The sequence below is a fragment of the Schistocerca cancellata genome, chromosome 2 (assembly GCF_023864275.1).
Source record: "Schistocerca cancellata isolate TAMUIC-IGC-003103 chromosome 2, iqSchCanc2.1, whole genome shotgun sequence".
NCBI lineage: Eukaryota > Metazoa > Arthropoda > Insecta > Orthoptera > Acrididae > Schistocerca > Schistocerca cancellata.
This window is the reverse complement of record NC_064627.1, coordinates 589,371,197-589,388,943: the sequence shown is the minus strand read 5'-3', so window position 1 is coordinate 589,388,943 and position 17,747 is coordinate 589,371,197. Positions and strand designations below refer to the sequence as shown.

At 41.8% G+C, this 17,747-nt stretch overlaps 1 protein-coding gene across 2 annotated transcripts in view; it reads right to left on the bottom strand.

The window, feature by feature from the left end:
- LOC126162218 (protein regulator of cytokinesis 1-like) overlaps positions 1–17,747 on the bottom strand; it is a 237,256-nt gene that overhangs the window by 138,464 nt on the left and 81,045 nt on the right. The window lies entirely within an intron of this gene.

Here is a 17,747-nt window from a genome sequence, read left to right as displayed (position 1 = left end):
TGATAGAGATGTCATACAGAAATAGAACAAGGGCTTTGCAATGACACATTTTGAAGACTTTTGTGTTCATGAACATGTTTCAGTTGCAACAACTACCTACATTACTCACGTATATGTTTTACACTGCACAAACCACACACTGTAGATCATAAAGATTGGCAGCAGTGAAAGCATGAAACTAAACTGTAACACTTGAGCTTTCTTTCAAATTTACATTTTACATAGTGTACAGAAATATACTGAGTCGGCTTCTAATTGCTTGTAATGTCAACTGGAAAAGTAAATTCATTTTTTCACGTCTCTGTTTCTCTCATCAAGCCTAAAATAACACTTGAATGGTGATGAGCATATGATGTGCGGCTCATAAGAAAAGCATTAAACAATTACAGCAAGGGTGACAAAGTATGTCATTAATCAGACGTTCACATTTCTGCTTACGGTCTAACCCCTTCGCTGCTACGATATTTTTTATTTAATTCAACTTGTTTATCCATTTTTGCATTTTCTGGGTGAATACAAAGGATGATCTCTCGAAAACGCATGTTCTGAACATATAATTCATGGTCGTAGCATGTCAGAAAACATGCTCGAGTACTTTGCACCCAGACACAAATTTCAAAAGAACTAATAAAATTCATTACCACAAATTAATGTATAAACATTATATAGTACACTTAATTTCCTTCACTTACACTGATTTTATACAAAGTACTGGAGAGGATTGCGATTTTTAGTTGTAAATGCCAATTACATGTGTTTTTGCACATGTTTTTCTTTCTTTCTTTTTTTTTGGGGGGGGGGAGGGGGGGGGGGGAGGAGGAGGAGTTACCATTTGCTTCGATTCGGCATTTTTCATTACTTTTGTGTTTTTAAAGTCTAGTCCACCTGAAAACATAACAGGGATTTCACTGTATTTTATACGTGTAATTTCAGATACCTCAAGGAAGTATGACCTAGGTTAGAGTCCCAAAAACTGGCAGCCTGCACACTGTGCAAGCAACACACAAGTGCATTTAAAGGCCCTGTACTAACTGAGCTCCATCTAGTAGTGGGACAAACCGTCAGCAAGTTTCATTCACACCTGAGCAACCCTGGGCGCATTCCGAAAGTACAGAGAGAGACCTGAATTACATACTTGAATATATGGCATTAAAACAGTAACCGAGTTTTCATAAGAGCTTCACCATAGAGCAGATGTACTGGTGTATTTTGTACACCAGAGTCACCTTTTAACCTCTGCCTGAAAAATGCCAAAGCTTATTTCCACCTAAACACTGATAACTTTCTAGTCATCATTTAACAGGTGTTCGGTTGTGCTAGTGATTGCAGCATCAACAGGTCATGAGTAACAGTAAAGTATTGTTGAAACTACAGCAGTGGTGTACTACTAACTTTGATTCAGTAGTTTGTGACGTCACAAAGTATTTAAGGGTGAGAGGTATGGCACATGTGATGTTTTGCTGGTCACCAGTGTTTTGTCACTGACTTTGTGCCTTCTGTCTTTGGTCACTGTTAGGAAATGAGCTTTTGTCGAGTGGATACGTTGCCGAGCAGCCATGTAAGATAAATATTTTAACTTCTTGAAGGACTTACTGATTTTGCACAACTTTATGAAATCTAACTCTGTTTACGGGATATGCAGTGTTATGAACTGCTGCTGCAGTTGACATTATTATTTGTGTACGATGGACTTGCAGAACAATTTTCGCAGTGGTTATTCAGGATAACTGATCATGGAAAACTCCACTTTCAGATCTGCAAGTTCACTGTTGAAATTGTGAATTACAGTCCTATTAAATGAACTTTGCTCCTACGTGTTTCTGTATTCACGGCTATTCTAACGCTACAAATATTAATTATTGCTCCTACGTGTTTCTGTATTCACGGCTATTCTAACGCTACAAATATTAATTATTCAACAATGGAAAATCCAAGATGGACTGTAACAATATTGTCGCAGAAGTAGCTGAGTAGCTCCGTGGTGTACTGGTTATGATACTAAACTGTTGGATGGAGAATTGCGAGTTCAAAACTCACCTGGACTGTACAATTTTAATTTCTATATTTGGTTCGAGTACATTCTAGAAGTTATCCACAAATGTCAAGAATCATTGTACAGGAATATTTTGTAGCTCTATATATACTGTATGTGTTCCGGACAGAGGCAGATCACTCCGCACTCTTGTATGTGCAAGTGCTCAATAAACCTTCATTAAGTTAGTGTTCCTCATTCATCTACTTACACCTTCTTCTACATCTACATCTACACGATTACTCTGCAATTCACATTTAAGTGCTTGGCAGAGGGTTCATCGAACCACAATCATACTATCTCTCTACCATTCCACTCCCGAAGAACGCGCGGGAAAAACGAACACCTTAACCTTTCTGTTTGAGCTCTGATTTCTCTTATTTTATTGTGATGATCATTCCTACCTATGTAGGTTGGGCTCAACAAAATATTTTCGCATTATAAAGAGGAAGTTGGCGACTGAAATTTCGTAAATAGACCTCGCCACGACGAAAAACGTCTTTGCTTTAATGACTTCCATCCCAACTCGTGTATCATATCTGCCACACTCTCTCCCCTATTACGTGATAATACAAAACGAGCTGCCCTTTTTTGCACCCTTTCGATGTGCTCCGTCAATCCCACCTGGTAAGGATCCCACACCGCGCAGCAATATTCTAACAGAGGACGAACGAGTGTAGTGTAAGCTGTCTCTTTAGTGGACTTGTTGCATCATCTAAGTGTCCTGCCAATGAAACACAACCTTCGGCTCGCCTTCCCCACAATATTATCTATGTGGTCTTTCCAACTGAAGTTGTTCGTAATTTTAACACCCAGGTACTTAGTTGAATTGACAGCCTTGAGAATTGTACTATTTATCGAGTAATCGAATTCCAACGGATTTCTTTTGAAACTCATGTGGCTCACCTCACACTTTTCGTTATTTAGCGTCAACTGCTACCTGCCACACCATACAGCAATCTTTTCTAAATCGCTTTGCAGCTGATACTGGTCTTCGGATGACCTTACTAGACGGTAAATTACAGCATCATCTGCGAACAACCTAAGAGAACTGCTCAGATTGTCACCCAGGTCATTTATATAGATCAGGAACAGCAAGGCTCCCAGGACGCTTCCCTGGGGAACACCTGATATCACTTCAGTTTTACTCGATGATTTGCCATCTATTACTACGAACTGCGACCTTCCTGACAGGAAATCACGAATCCAGTCGCACAACTGAGACGATACCCCATAGCTTGATTAGAAGTTGCTTGTGAGGATCGGTGTCAAAAGCTTTCCGGAAATCTAGAAATACGGAATCAACTTGAGATCCCCTGTCGATAGCGGCCATTACTTCGTGCGAATAAGAGCTAGCTGCGTTGCACAAGAATGATGTTTTCTGAAACCATGCTGATTACGTATCAGTAGATCGTTCCCTTCGAGGAGATTCATAACGTTTGAATACAGTATTGCTCCAAAACCCTACTGCAAACCGACGTCAATGATATAGGTCTGTAGTTCGATGGATTGCTCCTACAACCCTTCTTAAACACTGATGCGACCTGCGCAATTTTCCAATCTGTAGGTACAGATCTATCAGTGAGCGAGCGGTTGTATATGATTGCTAAGTAGGGAGCTATTGTATCAACGTAATCTGAAAGGAAGCTAATCGGTATACAATCTGGACCTGAAGACTTGCCCATATGAAGCGATTTGAGTTGCTTCGCAACCCCGAAGGTATCTACTTCTAAGAAACTCATGCTAGCAGCTGCTCGTGTTTCAAATTCTGGAATATTCCATTCGTCTTCCCTGGTGAAGGAATTTTGGAAAACTGCGTTAAATAACTCCGCTTTAGCAGCACAGTCGTCGGCAACAGTACCATCGGCACTGCGCAGCGAAGGTATTGACTGCGTCTTGCTACTTACGTACTTTACATATGACCAGAATTTATTTGGATTTTCTACCAAATTTCGAGACAATGTTTCGTTGTGGAACCTATTAAAGGCATCTCGCACTGAAGTCCGTGCCAAATTTCGCGCGTCTGCAAATTTTAGCCAATCTTCGGGATTTCGCGTTCTTCTGAACTTTGCATGCTTTTTCCGTTGCCTCTGCAACACCGTTTGGACCTGTTTGTGTACTACGGGGGATCAGTTCCATCGCTTACCAATTTATGAGGTATGAATCTCTCAATTGCTGTTGCTACTCCATCTCTGAATTTGAGCCACATCTCGTCTACATTTGCATAGTCAGTTCGGAAGGAATGGAGATTGTCTCTTAGGAAGGCTTCTTGTGACACTATATCCGCTTTTTTAAATAAAATTAATTTGCGTTTGTTTCTGGTGGATTTGGAAGAAACGGTATTGAGCCTAGCTACAACGACCTTGTGATCACTAATCCCTGTATCAGTTATGATGCTCTCTATCAGCTCTGGATTGTTTGTGGCTGAGGTCAACTGTGTTTTCGCAACCATTTACAATTCGCATGGGTTCGTGGACTAACTGCTCGAAATAATTTTCGGAGAAAGCATTTAGGACAATCTCGGACAATGTTTTCTGCCTACCACCGGTTTTGAACAAGTATTTTTGCCAACATATCGAGGGAAGGTTGAAGACCCCACCAACTATAGCCGTATGAGTGGGGTATTTATTTGTTACGAGACTCAAATTTTCTCTGAACTGTTCAGCAACTATATCATCGGAGTCTGGGGGTTGGTAGAAGGAGCCAATTATTAACTTAGTTCGACTGTTAAGTATAACCTCCACCCATAGCAATTCGCACGGAGTATCTACTTCGACTTCACTACAAGATAAACCACTACTGACAGACACAAACACTCCACCACCAATTCTGCCTAATCTATCTTTCCTGAACACCGTCTGAGACTTTGTAAAAATTTCTGCAGAACTTATTTCAGACTTTAGCCAGCTTTCTGTACCTATAACGATTTCAGCTTCTGTGCTTTCTATTAGCGCTTGAAGCTCAGGGACTTTCCCATCACAACTACAACAATTCACAACTACAATTCTGACTGTTCCTTGATCCAAGCATGTCCTGTATTTGCCATGCACCCTTTGAGATTGCAGCCCACCCCGTACCTTCCCAAGGTCTTCTAACCTAAAAAACCGCCCAGTTCGCGCCACTCAGCCACCGCTACCCGTGTAGCCACCAGCTGAGTGTAGTAAACTCCTGACCTATTCAGCGGAACCTGAAACCCCACCACCCTATGGTGCAAGTCAAGGAATCTGCAGCCAACACGGTCGCAAAGCCATCTGAGCCTCTGATTCAGACCCTCCACCCATCTCTGCACCAAAGGTCCACAGTCGGTTCTGTCAACAATGCTGCAGATGGTGAGCTCTGCCTTCATCTCGTAACCGAGACCGGCAGCCTTCTTCCTGGTCTATTTTGACCTTCCGCCCGAGGTCGGCATTCCATCTCTTGGGGGAATTGTGCAGCTCGTATGGGATGACGTTCATAGTCAACCCATCTCCCTGACTACCTGTCTTCAAGTTGTTGCAGTTTGCCTTTCCCTTTCCACTTGACCTTTTCTCTTTTTACCATTTTCATCCCGCTGTCATTCGATGTCACCAGGGCTGACTTCTTCCAGCTTATTGGACAGCTACCTCAACAATTTCTGCTGCCCACCATCCTATTTGGGGTTATCCCAGAACCTGTCAGAGATGCGCCCTCTTGGCTGACATTCTTAATCAACTTAACCTTTTCTTCCTTAACACAGCAGCACCCACATTCCTTTCAGACTTCTCGCAGACCTATTGCCATTTGGACCTGTCCTTCTGCACTGCCCATCTTGCCCATTGTCTTGAGTGGTCTGTTCTTTCTGTCACGTACATGAGTGACCATTTCCCATGTGCTATTCATTTGCTGACTCCTACCCCACCTTCATGCACCTCCATATCACAGCTTACTAAGGCCAACTGGAGGCTTTACTCCTCCTTGGTGACTTTTGACGAACACAGTTTCCACATTTGTGATGACCTGGTGGAATATCTTACAAACATTATCCTTACCCTCACAGAACGTTCTATTCCTCACACTTCCTCTTTACTATGCCACGTCCCGGTCCCTTGGTGAACTGAGGTGTGCCGAAACGCAATTCGAGCTCAGAGATGTGCTCTCCGCGTATTTAACCGTCATCCTGTGATAGCAAACTGCATTCAGTATAAACACACACTTGCACAGTGTCGTTGCATTCTTTGGGATAGCAAAAAAACTAGCTGAATTTCATTCACTAGTCCTATTAACAGTTTCACTCTCTCTTCTGTCATGTGGGCCAACTTAAGACAGCTCTCTGGGACCAAGATCCATGCCCCAGTTTCCAGCCTGACAGTAGCAGACGATGTCATCATGGACCCTATTGCTATCTCCAACACTGTGGGCTGCCATTTTGCAGAAATTTCGAGCTCCTCCCACTATCAGCCTGTTTTCCTCCCTTGGAGACGAGTGGCGGAGGCTTGGGCGATACCATCCTCTTCTCAGAATCAGGAGACTTACAATGTCACCTTTACTATGAGGGAGCTATAGTTCAATTCTTTTATCTTGGCGGTTCGCGCATGCCCGCCCAGACACGAGAGATTGCTGCGTTGCCAGTTGTACGTACCAAGAGAAGCAGCACGATAGTATAGTTCGCAAACTTACGTTTAGGGGGGGAGCGCGCAGTTTATGAAGTAAAGCCACCACGACCGCATTAACCCTTTCACTGCTACAGAGATGTGCTCCCCGCATTCCGCGATGTGCGCGATTTTGTCATCATTGTACTGCTCACCTGTGCGTTCGTTTTCTTGAGCCTGCAGCATGCGGAGTCGAGCTAACTGCCGAGCTTCCTCAACTCTGGTTAACACCTGGCCGATGTAGTCGTCATCCACATCATCAAGATGTAACAGAAACACAGTGTCCATCACCGTAGTTGCCTCACGCCCATGCACCAGGAAAAATGGCAGCCAGCCAGAAATAGTTTTACTGTTGTCAACACGTGACCGAGTGGTGGCGCCCAACACGCGCTCTATATAAACAGGACCTCCACGGCCTAGCAGCCAGTCATAGACTCACCTCAGATGATGTTGCCCACAGCTGGCAACGAAACATCAGGGAGAAGTATTTCTACTATTGGACCACGGCCTCTTAGCCCGGAAGTTTTAATTACTGAAGACGCCGGCCGTGAAAGCCTACACGCTATGATTAGTATTCTCCTTCGCCAACTTGAATATCCTCTTAGACGGTGTCGCCTCTGTGTTGCCGGTGCACACCACCAACTGTTTTTCTGTGTTTGACTATGCACAGGCTGACAGCAGAAGAAAGAAACACGTCTGTGGACCTCATGGAGCAGGATCGTCCTTCCTCCGTGTGCTGCAGCAGCAAGTCTTTGCAGGCTGGCACTCGGCAGCCACTGAAGTGAAACCACTTCATTTTTTCCTCATCATGACTCTCTTGTAATGGATAGTTCACAACCTTCGGTCCAACAAAGAGGATTTATTGCTGTTTTTAGAATTGCAGCATCCACTTGTACTCTGCCATCAGGAAACAAAATTGCGTCCTCACAAGTGCTTTGAGATTTCACATTTCTTCATCTACATGACTACTCTGCAATTCACATTTAAGTGCTTGGCAGAGGGTTCATCGAACCACAATCATACTATCTCTCTACCATTCCACTCCCAAAGAGCGCGCGGGAAAAACGAACACCTTAACCTTTCTGTTCGAGCTCTGATTTCTCTTATTTTATTGTGGTGATCATTCCTACCTATGTATGTTGGGCTCAACAAAATATTTTCGCATTCTAAAGAGGAAGTTGGTGACTGAAATTTCGTAAATAGATGTCGCCACGATGAAAAACGTCTTTGCTTTAATGACTTCCATCCCAACTCGTGTATCATATCTGCCACACTCTCTCCCCTATTACGTGATAATACAAAACGAGCTGCCCTTTTTTGCACCCTTTCGATGTCCTCCGTCAATCCCACCTGGTAAGGATCCCACACCGCGCAGCAATATTCTAACAGAGGACGAACGAGTGTAGTGTAAGCTGTCTCTTTAGTGGACTTGTTGCATCTTCTAAGTGTCCTGCCAATGAAATGCAACCTTTGGCTCGCCTTCCCCACAATATTATCTATGTGGTCTTTCCAACTGAAGTTGTTCGTAATTTTTACGCCCAGGTACTTAGTTGAATTGACAGCCTTGAGAATTGTACTATTTATCGAGTAATCGAATTCCAACGGATTTCTTTTGGAACTCATGTGAATCACCTCACACTTTTCGTTATTTAGCGTCAACTGCCACCTGCCACACCATACAGCAATCTTTTCTAAATCGCTTTGCAACTGATACTGGTCTTCGGATGACCTTACTAGACGGTAAATTACAGCATCATCTGCGAACAACCTAAGAGAACTGCTCAGATTGTCACCCAGGTCATTTATATAGATCAGGAACAGCAAGGCTCCCAGGACGCTTCCCTGGGGAACACCTGATATCACTTCAGTTTTACTCGATGATTTGCCATCTATTACTACGAACTGCGACCTTCCTGACAGGAAATCATGAATCCAGTCGCACAACTGAACGATACCCCATAGCTTGATTAGAAGTTGCTTGTGACGATCGGTGTCAAAAGCTTTCCGGAAATCTAGAAATACGGAATCAACTTGAGATCCCCTGTCGATAGCGGCCATTACTTCGTGCGAATAAGAGCTAGCTGCGTTGCACAAGAACGATGTTTTCTGAAACCATGCTGATTACGTATCAATAGATCGTTCCCTTCGAGGACATTCATAATGTTTGAATACAGTATTGCTCCAAAACCCTACTGCAAACCGACGTCAATGATATAGGTCTGTAGTTCGATGGATTGCTCCTACAACCCTTCTTAAACACTGGTGCGACCTGCGCAATTTTCCAATCTGTAGGTACAGATCTATTGGTGAGCGAGCAGTTGTATATGATTGCTAAGTCGGGAGCTATTGTATCAACGTAATCTGAAAGGAAGCTAATCGGTATACAATCTGGACCTGAAGACTTGCCCGTATGAAGCGATTTGAGTTGCTTCGCAATCCCGAAGGTATCTACTTCTAAGAAACTCGTGCTAGCAGCTGTTCGTGTTTCAAATTCTGGAATATTCCATTCGTCTTCCCTGGTGAAGGAATTTTGGAAAACTGCGTTAAATAACTCCGCTTTAGCGGTACAGTCGTCGGTAACAGTACCATCGGCACTGCACAGCGAAGGTATTGACTGCGTCTTGCCGCTTGTGTACTTTACATATGACCAGAATTTCTTCGGATTTTCTACCAAATTTCGTGTCAATTTTTCGTTGTGGAACCTATTAAAGGCATCTCGCATTGAAGTACGTGCCAAATTTCGCGCGTCTGTAAATTTTAGCCAATCTTCGGGATTTCGCGTTCTTCTGAACTTTGCATGCTTTTTCCGTTGCCTCTGCAACACCGTTTGGACCTGTTTTGTGTACTACGGGGGATCAGTTCCATCGCTTACCAATTTATGAGGTATGAATCTCTCAATTGCTGTTGCTACTCCATCTCTGAATTTGAGCCACATCTCGTCTACATTTGCATAGTCAGTTCGGAAGGAATGGAGATTGTCTCTTAGGAAGGCTTCTTGTGACACTTTATCCACTTTTTTAAATAAAGTTATTTTGCGTTTGTTTCTGGTGGATTTGGAAGAAACTGTATTGAGCCTAGCTACAACGACCTTGTGATCACTAATCCCTGTATCAGTCATGATGCTCTCTATCAGCTCTGGATTGTTTGTGGCTAAGAGGTCAAGTTTGTTTTCGCAACCATTTACAATTCGCGTTGTTTCGTGGACTAACTGCTCGAAATAATTTTCGGAGAAAGCATTTAGGACAATCTCGGAAGATGTTTTCTGCCTACCACCGGTTTTGAACAAGTATTTTTGCCAACATATCGAGGGAAGGTTGAAGTCCCCACCAACTATAACCGTATGAATGGGGTATTTATTTGTTATGAGACTCAAATTTTCTCTGAACTGTTCAGCAACTATATCATCGGAGTCTGGGGGTCGGTAGAAGGAGCCAATTATTAACTTAGTTCGGCTGTTAAGTATAACCTCCACCCATACCAATTCGCCCTCTACGCGCTCTATATAAACAGGACCTCCACGGCCCAGCAGCCAGTCGTAGACTCACCTCAGATGATGTTGCCCGCAGCTAGCAACGAAACGTCAGGGAGAAGTATTTCTACTATTGGACCACGGCCTCTTAGCCCGGAAGTTTTAATTACTGAAAGAGAAGACTGTTTGCCTTTGTTGGACTTCCTCGAGCCTTTCCAGTTAGCAGAGGAAGACTCAGGTGTTGGTTGGCTGGAGGCTCAAACAAAGTCGTCATGGGAGATTTTGCTTCCGTCCTTTCCAGCCTGCTGCTTGTGTAGCTTGTGACTTGGCCCCATGAGGCAAGAGTCTGATAGCTTGTTGCACACCTAGATGACAGGACTGCAATGCTACCATGAAACTGGGCGATTTCGCAACCTCAGAGCCGAATGTGAGGTCACATGTCTGTGATGCTGTGTCCTTCATGGAGCGAGATGTAGCAAGAGCAGTACTGTAAGTGCCACATGGTAGAACGCAGGGTTTGTGACTAGCCAATAACTTGCAAGCCACCAGATAAGGAACTTTTTCCTTTACCAGGATCTCCTGGACAGCCTGCTCATCAAGATACACGGGAAAATCGAGAGGAAGCAGCATGGTCACCATTATCGTTGATACAGCAGGGAGAATGAGATGGATGATCGCCCTCGTGTGCATCTCTACCACAAGTTACACATTTGGATGGGTATCGACAAGACATACGAGTGTGGTTGAAATGATGACACTGGTAGTAACGCATGGGGTTCGGGATATATGGTTAGACTGTCAAAACCTGATAGCCTGCTTTGATCTTGGATGGCAGCACCACTCTATAAAAGGCGAGAAAAAGAGTGTGTATGGGCACTAAGAAGGCACTTATCTTTTTCATCATCCAATGGACAGTAGTAACACCCTGATCAGGGAGGCATGTTTGGATTTCGGCCTCGGTCAGAATGTCGAGCAGCCTATTGTAAATAACACCACGGGAAGAATTCAGTGTTTGATGGGCCTTGACATGAACAGGATAGCTGTGGAGAAGTGAAGCGGAAAGCAGTTGTTGTGCTTGAGAACCAGTAGTAGTCTCAAAAAGCTAAGTGCCTTTCCGTATATGACAGCAGGATTTCACAGGGTCGGCAACTGCATCAACACCTTTCTGAATAATAAACGGACTGACTGTCTTCAGTACGTGAAACCACAAGGAATCATTAGCCTCATTCCATTTATGGTTTGCAGACGTTGATTGTGAGGATGATCCGGCTCATTGCAAGAAAATCCCCCATTACTGTCAGTGTCTCTGATGGCATACTGCTTCCAACTGGGGTCCACCTTCACAACAGGGTGCACCCACCTTAGGTGATTGTTCACACTTCAGGTCACACCACCTGAACACCTGATAGAGGGATCAGTTGGCAATTTGGGAAAGATTTCTCCCTTGTGTGAGCAAAAATCTTAAGTACTAACATCAACATCTTTAGTAATGAACTGTTTGTAGGTGGAGAAAGAAAGGCAAATGGTATGGGTGTTCCATTAAAACCACTGTTCTTTTGTTTCAATAAAATGAAACACATTTGTGACATAAATGCGGATTTCCTAGGAGTCGCTAGACAAATTTAAAATACCTTTACTTATTTCAGAAATAACATCATAAAAAAGTAAGCCTCTTGAAAGGAGTGTACAAGGCACGAAAGGGTTGTGTAAATCAACACTATGGATGATCACCAACAAAATGTTGGTTCTACTATGTTCATTATTGTAGGTTATTAGCCACTGTGTTATGTCTATTATTTTACAGGTATTGTGTGATTTTTCTGTGGTGAAATGTATGAGTACATAGCGTACAAACCACCAGCGACTGCCACAATTTTCTTCTTCTTATCATCTATAGTTTCTAATGTATAAACTATTTTCAAAGTTTCTAAATGTACTAGAATAAATAAAAGTCTGCAAAACACCTCACTGTACAATGTACTTGTGGTCACACAGTCGCAATTCCTGAAATCCACTGCCCATGGCCTCTGGCCTGCCAAGGAGCACCACAGTCTTGGGTCCTTGGATAAACCACAAAAATCTGCCACATTATGCCACACACAAACAGACCCAGACTGTAGGTAGATCGGTGAAACTAGATCCGATGGGCAGGGCTTACACATTAGTGGGAAATGATGGGCGTCAGATTGGCAGCCCCATTCCATTAGAGATACCCAAGGAAATGGCCTGCAGTTTTGGTCCGTCGTGGAAGTCCACTTGTGCGGCTAGCTATTCACATGTCACAGACACGATGTTGATGAAGAGAGACCAGTGAGATTTTTCCCATACCACATGGTCCTAACAATCACGTGGCTGAACTGCCCATTACTTTAGAATACTCATCATCATCATCATCATCATCATCATCATCATCATCAAGCAAAACTTCATTTGCTGATTATGACTCCACACCCACAAAAGGACAACCAGAGCATATGAGATATATGGCTTGCTAAGAGACCTGGGTCTCTTGAAAGAAGCAGCACAAGCTTTGGGGTCACAATTAAAGGAAAAACATTTGTTTACCTCGGGCACAACATTCTAATGGTTTCATTTCAGAAGGCTCTTGTTTATTGTAAGAACATTGAAGTGTGTTATCAAGATATGGAGTTACATAAAACATGAATGAATGGAGGCTGTTCCTAGATTCTAAAAAAAGAAGTCACAAGGCCGTACTTCTACACATGTACGGCTCAGTGCCAGCGGCATATTCTGTGCACTTAAAAGAAACTTATGAAAATATGGAGATGCTGCTGAAGGTATTAAAGTATTCAAAACATCGATGGGTTGTATATGGAGGAATATTGATGGGACAACAGTCAGGCTTTTCGATGTTTCATTGTTTCCTGTGCCTCTGGCTCAGTCATGCTCCTGAATTGCATTGAGTAGAATAGAATGGCGTACCAGAACAACAATGAATCCTTGGGAGAAAAATGTGAAAATGAGTGAAGATAATCTCTGGTGAAATGAGAGAAAATCATCCTGTTGCCTCTTCATATTAAACTGGGAAACATGAAACAGTTTGCATTGCCAAAAGATGGTGATTGTTTTAAGTATATAAGTTCCAAATTTTCTTTTCTGCCCGAGTATAAACTTAAAGACAGAATATTTGTGGGATCAAACAGCAGAAGTTTGTAGAAGGTGAAGTATTTGAAAATGTAATAACACAAGAAGAACGACTGGCTTAGACAGGATTTAAGACTGTGGTTGGCAATTTCTTAGAAAACATATTTCAAAACCACGATGGAAATTATGTTTATAGCACTGAAAAATTTACAAATTTACAATGTAATGAGAGCCTCAAAATTCATCCCCCCACCCTTCATGAGCTCTCTTGACTACTTCCCTGACAATCTTCTAAATGTTGGCAAAGGACATGGAGGAAGGGCTTATCAATAAATGAAAGAAATAAAATCATATTATCAAGGCAGGTGGGATGAAGGGATGATGGCTGACTAAAGGAGATAACAAGGAGCTACAGTGTAGAAGAAAATCTTTAAGACAAATTTTCAGTATGAAGAGGAAGCAGTACTGAAACAATGCAGTGTCTCTGTAAGACTTGGAATATGTTGAACTTAAATTGTTGTTATATCTGTGAACAAATGAATGCTGTTTGATTTTGTTTATTGCATACATTTATAAACAGTTTGGAAGTTACTAGCATAGCTGTAAATACCATCATTAATACATTAAAAAGTCTTACTCCTGTATAAATATGACAATTCTTTATAGCTCTATTACATTTTTCTCATACATGATTGCCAAAATCTGAATTCAGGTTCCTTAACAGAGGCCAGCCATTAATAAAAATCAACCTTCAGGATTAAAAGCCTTGAACAAAAATTTAATTTTTTAGTCCTGTGTTATTGCTCCCAACTTCAGATTGTTAGGGCAAGGACATTTTATGAAATAAACCAGAGTTTGGGTGGCATTAGTATGCTCAATGGCATTTTTATTGAGTGAGCGTGATCAGTTCAAATTAAGATTCAACAAAAATAAAGTTTGTGTTTATTTGTTGAAATAATAGTATTATTCTGGTTTCAGTTGGTCATATTTTTTATGTTTGACGTGCTCCTGAGGTGTCTTGTGGCAACACAAGGTCTACATTTAATATGCTGGCATCATCCGAAGTATTTCCTTGGACTCTGCACCACCATACGCCATGCCATGGAGTCCCTCCTAGTGAAGTTCTGTGGTTTGGGCTTCCCAACAATAAATAATCAACACATCTTTGGTACACAGTTCAAGAAATGATACCATCTGCACAGAGAGTCTGTACAAAGCTACATGATTGTGAAGCCCAATGTAATACTGTTAATGAGTTATTCTGTGGATATAAATCTAGTTAATGTTAGGTATTAGTGCTTTCATTTCATAGTCAGAGTTTTCTGGTATTTACGGATGTCTTGTCGAACTTGTACCAGGGGCCAAACTTCAATAAATTTAAAGCAAGACGGGACCCCTCACAAGACAATGTGCATGCTGATGCACAAACAGTAGGATAACAACTTTTTAAGGTGCAGTGGGTGAAAGTTGTAGCAATAGATGCACTACTGATGATTGGAATGTCTAATATGAACTGAAATTTTTATAGTGCAAACATCTAGAAAGGTCACACACAGAATTGAGAAGGACCATCTGCAGTGGCTTTGGGAGTAGTTGTTAAAGTCTGAAAAGAAGGGCAGAATTTGTTTCTGCCACGGGTTCAGAGCATGAAGGTGTCGTTAATAGGGTTAACAAGGTCTCGAGGTATTGAGTGGATAATTATCATTTTAATGTATCCTATAAACAAGTTACAGTAGGATGGTTCCATGACCATGCCTACTGTAGTTCCACTGATTTGTTTGTGGATTTAGTCCTCAAAGAAGAAATAATTATGGGTCACAATGTGGTGGGCCAGTAGGTTTAAGAAATATGATCAGGAAGCGCTAAAAAAAATTAGTGTCCAATGGTAGCAAAGCAACAGGATAGGGAACTGTTAATGTACAGTAATGTAAACTTCACAGTCATGTAATGGTTCTTGTGGTAATGAGACAGAAACAGTGGAAAGGCAGTGGAAGTAGTAATTAAAAGTGAGACTGCAGGCGGTTGGCTGAAGATGCTGGTTGGCGAACTCAGAGGATCTTATTGTGGAAGTATTGTAACAGTCACAATAAACAGACCAGTGGAAATGAGTTTTTAGTGCCTACAAAGGACAATAAAAGGAGGTTGTAAAGTGTTGCCAGTGTAAAGAGCAGTGGCAGTTTTGTCTTTGGAGCACATTCACAAGTAAGCCTCTCACAGAATGCAACATCATGTATGCAACTGGTAAGTATTATGCTCTAAAAAACTGTTAAAAATCTGCTATCTTTCCTAGCACCTAGCTCCACAACATGCAGCCAGGAGAACTTATGACATTGCTCGGACTGACCATGGAAGAAACAATGGAAGAGAAACCTTGGGTAGCAAGCCTAAGTTGCACTCCTCAGCTGCGCTCTGACACTGGAGTGACAGGGCGGTGTTTATCTGAGTACAGAATGCAGATGATTGATTTATGGTCACACAAACAGTCAACAACAATCAATCAGGGGCTATTTGGCAAATGTTAGGTAATCCTCTATTAGTATTTTCACTCATTTCACACAATTATACCACATGTGTTGTGTTATGCAATTGACTCCAAAAAAAAAAAAAGGACAATAAGCCTATAAAAACAAAAAAACATATCGACAAATTTTCACATTCAAACAGGAATAAAAAGTAGTACTGTCAAAGCAGAAGATGTATGCAATTTAGTAACATGTAAAATAAAGTAAGATTTTAATTTGTAAATTCAGTAACCTACTTTGATGCTAAGAGCATTCAAAATATTAAAAACAATTCCTTGTTAAATTAATTTTGAGTGAAGAAACATAAAAACTGAATTAGGAGTTATCTACAGACAGTAAGGCTTTGTAATGATGTGCCACTACCAATTTTCTTTAATTCATGATTGAAAACCACATGCAAACAACATTTTTAGAAAAATGGAAAATCTGGATAAATGTCTGCACAATATCTGTGACGGCTGCTGAGATTGAGACAAGCTCCCCAACTTTAAAGGGTATCATGACATTTTTAACAAAGAACAATGCCTGAAACTATGTTTAATGCAATTGCCGTGCTTTGCATAGGAAAGGACATGATAAAAAACCGAATTTCAATGAAAATGTTACTGACTCATTTGCTTCAGATGCTATTTATGCTGTCTGAGGCCTGTTTATTAATTATTTTCATTTAAACAAATGATTTTGAATTCACTTACAAAGCCCCCAGTTGTATTAGCCAGGAGCTACCAATGAAGAAGAGGGATATGCATTCAGGTGACAGGTTGTGGGATGGACCTATCAAGGTTGGTTTGTTGAATTGGGGGAGAGGACCAAACAGTGAAGGCATTGGTCCCATTAGTTTAGGGAAGGATGGGGAAGGAAGTCGGCCACGCCCTTCCATAAGAACCATCCTGGCATTTGCCTGGAGCGATTTAGGGAAACCACACAAAACCTAAATCGGAATGGCTGGATGCGGGTTTGAACCATCATTCTCCCAAATGCAAGTCCAGTGGGTTAACCATTGCTCTACCTCGCTCGGTACTTATGGAGGTCACATTCGGTTTTTGGGATGGAACTGTATTTTTAAGGGTTGTAAATAGTACTGTCACAAAGTTATAACTGTTTGAGACATTGTTCTATTCAGTTTTTGGTATGCTGCATTCAGTGGGGTAACAATGGGGTAGGTGTCTAAGATATGTTTCCATTACAGAAAAGCAAGTAAAAAAGAATAAGCGAAAATTTTAGTTTAATGTGTCACTGATGACAAAATCACTAAAGAGGAGGAAAATGGCCACGTCCTTTTCAAACAAATGATTCATCTTGAACAACTTATGGAATTTAGGGAAAACTTAAATTTGGACTGATGGCAGTTTGAAGCCCAATCCACCTGAACTCAGTGGAGTGAGTAAAGGAAGGAAGGCTCTTTATTAGCCCAGCAAGGTTGAAACTAAGTTTGGAGATAAAAATGAAGCTTTTGAGAGAACTGAGAATCCTGCAGAACTCAGTTTTTCAGAAGATAGATTGACAACAGTGTTGGAAGCCTGAAGGGGGTGTTCAGGAAAAGTATTTTTTATTTGAAGTGAAAAGCTTCTGGAAAAGTAAAAGCCAGATTAGGTTATCAAGGCAGGGCCTCCAAGCTACAGCAGATTGTTGAGGAGTTGGATGGGAGTAATATATTCTTTGCTCAGTTGTTAAATGATTGAGGTAATTTTTTCAGATAATATGGGAATAAAAGCCCCCCCCCCCCCCCCCCCCCCCCCCACACACACACATATCTCTCCTTTCTAGCTGTCAGAGGCTGACACTCTCATAACTGGCATACACAATATTACTGCATCGGGATGAAAAGATTTTGCAAAAGGAGTAGAGGAAAGTTATTTACAGTCATAGTTCAGTGTGTGATTGCAAAGAACCATAATAGTGAGGGTTAGGGATTGATGGAATAGGAAAAGTTGAAAGCATTTATACAAGGTAGGCAGAGGTACCAATTGTAATAGTAAGTTCAGTAGGAGTTATATCTAGTGCCAGACTAA